This window comes from Gallinula chloropus, assembly GCF_964237585.1.
Source record: "Gallinula chloropus genome assembly, chromosome: 5".
Lineage (NCBI taxonomy): Eukaryota > Metazoa > Chordata > Aves > Gruiformes > Rallidae > Gallinula > Gallinula chloropus.
Window position 1 is genome coordinate 79,343,264 of NC_140090.1, and position 5,211 is coordinate 79,348,474.

General features: G+C 41.4%; 1 protein-coding gene across 10 annotated transcripts in view; it reads left to right on the plus strand.

Annotated features, from left to right (window-relative positions):
- Nucleotides 1-5,211, plus strand: part of DOCK1 (dedicator of cytokinesis 1) — a gene marked incomplete at its 5' end in the record, with an annotated part of 301,045 nt that overhangs the window by 96,915 nt on the left and 198,919 nt on the right. The gene's annotated exons all lie outside the window — the stretch shown is intronic.

Sequence of the window (5,211 nt, forward strand, 5' to 3'; positions counted from 1 at the left end):
GTAGATGGGAACTGTATATACTTTAATATTTATCAGCTGTTAGCTTCATTCTGGAAGCATCCCTGTGGGGTTCCTGCTTCAGATAGCTCAGACTCTCACTGGTGACTTCTACTCAATCCATTTGCTGAGTTGAGGGTTCTGCATTGTAGCCAAGGTAAGGACTAGCTGTGGCCTGTGGGTGCTGAGTTGCCTGACGCAAGGTTGGGTGCGTTGCTGCTCGCAGAAGTTGGGTGCTTTGGGCTATTTTTGCATGTGCCCAGGGTTAGTCCTGTGTATGATGTGGTAAGAAGCCACCTATGACGAGTACAAAGCTCTTCCTACTGAAGAACATGTTGCCTGAAACAAAATTGAACAGGCTTCCTTGAGTCTCATTTTTGAAGGGTAATTTTAAACCCTCCTTGCCTCGTGGCTGTTGAAGAGCGTTGTGTTCCATGTGAGTCAGCATATTGACCCTCCTACGCTCAGTCAGAATTGACTGGCCATGATGGTAGCTCCAAAATGACTCCTGACTTACTCCCTGCTTCCTTGTGGTCAGCAGCTTGGTATGTTTTTCAAGTGAAAAGCCAAGAAAAACAAGCTAGTTGCTGAACACTTGGATTTCAGAAAGGAGATCCAGATGGGGTTTTTGGATCCCTGTGTGTACAGTTTTTGGAGGATGCTTCAGTTGGCAGATCTGTGCAACTGTACGATCGTTGTCTATGAAATAGAGACTCTTGGTTCCTTTGTCTGGTGGAACAAATCAAATTCCATTTTGATACAGGAAAAAAAAATGTCTGGCTCACAGATGGAAGAGCAACAGAGCGTAGGAAGCTGCTCTACTCCTGAGAGACTCTGTCCTTAAGAGCGGGAGCTCTGAAAAGCACGTACTTGTATATGGTGAGCACAGTCAATGTGAACATTGTCTCCTGCTGTGATCAGGGGAAGAAAACGATATTGGTCTCTCCTTGGATGAGTGACTTCGAAGCAGTGGACAGGAGAGAATTTGATGACTTGACTAGGGAGTGGAGTGTTTCTCGTGGTGTTTTTCCCCTGCTCTACTCTTTAAAACAAGGATGTGGTGAAACCCATCCAGGAATGCTGCAGAAATGATGAGAAAGTAGAGAAAGTAAGTGATTTGTGGTGGAAGATGTGAAAGCCATCTGAGGTTAATAGAAAGAAGATTTAGAGGTGCCCCTTGGCGATGGTGAAGGAGAGTCTCTGTAGGATGAAGATGACACTTGCCAAAGGAAAGAGGAGGTGCTGGAGAGTGAGGGTGTAAAGTAGAGCAGAGAATGTGGCACCGATACAGGAGGTGAGGACTGGAGTAATTGATCAGCCAAAGGCAGCAGTGGATTCTCCATCTCTTGGCATCTTCTAAGCAAGATGCCTTTCTGCAAGGCAGTAAAATATGAGTTATTGAGGGCCACGGGAGAGAGTTCTGGGGCTAAAGTTATGGAGGAGTTGAAGCTGGGTGTAAATTGTGTTGCTGTGCCTTAAACTCTGTCAAGCTTAGGACTAACAGGTTCAAAAACGTTGGGGAGAAATCTTCCTTATCTTCAATGGCCACCTAAAAAGCTACGTTCAGTGAGTCACACATGTTCTTATCTTTCAAAGCCGTTAGAAATTAGTCTGCAGTACCTAACTGCACAACAACTGAAGTGGTATCAGACTGATGGCTGGAATTATGGCCACAGTTTTGTCCCATTGCTAATACTGAGCTTTTTTTAATGCTGTAAAACATAACGTTGCCACTGGAGCGAGCGGGTGTACAGGGTGCCACGCCGATGCTTACAGCAAGTTCCTAGCCCTCCAGTTATCTTAGTAAGCCCCAGTTGTGTTATATGGATGCTGAAATCATGCTAAAAATGGTTTCTTGCTGTCTGTTTCCCCTCTAGCAGAGCGAATTCTGTGGGTACAGCAGGTCTGTTCGTAGCAGCAGCACACTTCCCAAATTCCACTAGTGATCTATCACGTGCACTGCTCTATGGATGCTCAAGCAGCAGTGAGACCTAAGAGCGTGCTTCATTTGAAGGCATTCATGAAAAAACAACCTTTTCTGCCTTGAAAAAGTGATTAACCTTTAAAGCACAGAGTGAAGTTAAAGGCATAGGCGGTGGTTTTGCATCTCAAGCAAGAAAAAGCAAACACTTTGTACCAATGGTAGGATTTTTTCAGTTTTAATCGTTATTTCATTTCTTTCTTTTTTTTTTTCAGTTTATCCTGATTTTTAAACTATTTTTTACAGTGACTTTTTTTTTTAAGAAAAACAAGTGCTACTCACATGAATAGTGTTTCCTAATAGATCTAAAACAAAGAATGTAACCGCTGCTTAATGGAAATTATACGGACTCGGAAAATAGCAAGTCATATAAAATCTCTGCAGTATTTATTGACTAAAAAGTAGGGGGTTTTAAGCATGATAAGGGAGAAGTGCATATAGCAAATTAGTGTATGAAAGTGCACGGTACCTTCAGTGAATTCAGCAAAGCGATGTTATGTGCCACACTGGAAAGTAAAGATGCGTTTTCGTTGCTATTACCTCATACTTAGAAGATCTTCTACATGAGGGTGAAAACAGCTTTGTTAGTCACCACTTTAACTAAAAGCTCTAAAGAATTAGGGTTTGTTTTTATTTCTCTTAGTGTCTACCTAACCTGAGCCTGAGTGATTCTAGATGTAATACAATATGATGCGTTTTACACACTTGCAAAAACGTTTTATTACAAATTACATCGTATGGGAGGGTGGGACACGAGATGGGACTTGAAGCAAAGACTAGAGGTGGTATGTCAGCTTTTCCAGTTTCTTAAAAAAATGTAAAAAATTAAAAACTTTGCAACTCTTTAAGAAAATAGCCTGGACATGTACGGAACACGCCGTGAGAGCTTCCCGCTGGCTCACCGGTGAATCTTCCTCTCCCGTTTTCAGTGATTACAGAACACTGGTCTCTGTATTGAGTCAGTAACCTCACCTTATAAACAGTTCAGTCTTGTGTCAGCGTCTCCATCAGCACCCAAGAACGTTTTTAGGGGAGGTTTATGGGCAAAGCTACTATTTCAGTGACACTTAAAGGTGATTGATTGCCAGTGAGATGCTCAATTTAACTTCTTTAAAAAAACTCCCAACCCAAACACTGAGCATGTCAGAATTTGTTAATTATTAATGCTGCTTTAAAATAATACTTTTGTATTTTTATGTCCATATTTGATACTGCTTTCTCTTTAGGATTTTGATACTGGTTTGTCTTTAGGATAAAAAGCTCTCCAACTAATATTTTCTTATTTGGAAGTACTTGAGTTTCTAAAACACATAGGGCTGGCTGTCTTGTAAACTGTTATCTGTTTGCTTTTAAAAAAAAAAGGTATAAAATAAATCACAGGTTTTCTACATGAAACAATTGCTCTTCCTTCCTGGTATGTGGGATTGCCTTTCCTTAACCCTTCCGCTTTCACAGCAGTGTTTCAGGAGATTGTTTGGTTACATACAAGAACTCGTAGCCCTCTTGAAGGTTTACCACAAAAGGTGATGCTGAAATTTAATTTTGGAGGTGGACATGGGCATCTTCTGCATTCCTGTTGCAATTTTAGCTTTTCTTGCTCTTTGCTTTAGAAAAAAAAGGTTAAGTTGCTTTCCTCGTGGTTTCTGGAAGGAATGGATTTGATGCTGAGCTAAGAGGAAAAATAGTGTAAATAAACCCACTCTGAATTCTGTACTCTGTGCAAACTCTTCAGCTAATCATTACATTTCTTCCACCTAAAGATTGAAGAGCCTGTGTCTCACTGATGCTGCAAGGTATGCAATTTCAAACCCAGTTCTTAGTAAACCTGTTTGTCATGTGATGACTCAATTTCTTCTAAATCCTTAAAAAAACCTCCAACCAACCCCACAACTCACCCTCCTGGCTACTCATAGCATGAGAAATTTTTCCAGAAATGGTTATTCTGGGTGTAAGGTTGGTGACAGTAGTGAATAATTTGAAGAAAAAGTTGCATCTTATAATTCAGAGCAAAAATTTAAGTGTTGTAGAAAAATAAGTGGGGGGAGTAGGGGGTGGAGAATTGATTCGCATCTCTTCCCTAAGGATGTTGGTTAGCTAGCTCAATTAATAAATTGAGATAGAAACTCTTAATAGGTTGGGAAACCCATCTGAGAAGCTTAGTAAATGAATAGCATTTAAATTACTGCTCCTTCCAAGCAGGTTTCAGAGCGTGATGCCTACTATAAATTGTCTGGTGGCCTCTGCAGCAGCTCAGAGGTTTTCCAAAGACTGTGTTAGAAGAAGATACTAAGTCATGGCAAATGCCAACAATGCAGCCATTGTTCTCTTTGTATGGGCTTCTCTTTATTCTTTCTGTGTGCCAGAACATGTTGGTTAGACATTTGGGTACCAAAAAAGATTAAAAGTGAGATCTAGGACAGATGATTGTCCTGTAGCCTTGACCCTGTCAGCGTGGTGATGGATAAAGGTTTGTCCTGACTTTGGGAGGTCTCTACCCACTCGCCCCTGGAGAGCTGAGCAGCCAACTTGCTCGCCTGGTGATAAGGACATAGCTAAATTAGGAATGAGGGTGCATTGTTGAAATGTGGTGCCTTGGTTGAAGTCTACATCGCGTGAAGGCAAATACACAGATAGTCACACCTTAAGAGATTATTCTTGGTCTTGGACCACATGAAAAATTGTGCTTTGTCCAGGATATGTGTGCTGAAAACTGCACTCCCCGATCAACATGGATTTGTAAAACTGAAGACCACTGCAAACATAAGGCTTGCTTGCTTGGTTTTTCTTCCCCCTCATTGTTTAAAGACAATAAACCAAACCCCCATAAAGGCTTTAAAACAATAGTGATATTTAGCTGTGTACAGGATGACAGCCTACGATTTAACAGGTTAGAATGTGATGCTTTTTCAGATCTAAAGAGGGGGAGGGAGGGGGGGGAAATAGTTTTACTTTTCCACCTTTGTACAAATTTCAATTCAGGTTTTACATCCCACATTGGTGAACTGCAAATAAAAGTTGGCAAGGAATTGTCTAACACCTCGCTTCTGGACATCAGTTCATAGGTACAAAGGCCTTTTTGGTACATACGGTGAGAACTGAGCGCTGCCAGGATGCTCACAATGACATTGGCCAGTAACACTGATCAGTCCTACCAAGATCCCGTTAGAGACGATTGGTAGAGCTCCAGATACTTTTCAAAGAAGGCCTTGAACTCCACATGTAATGGACTTGGG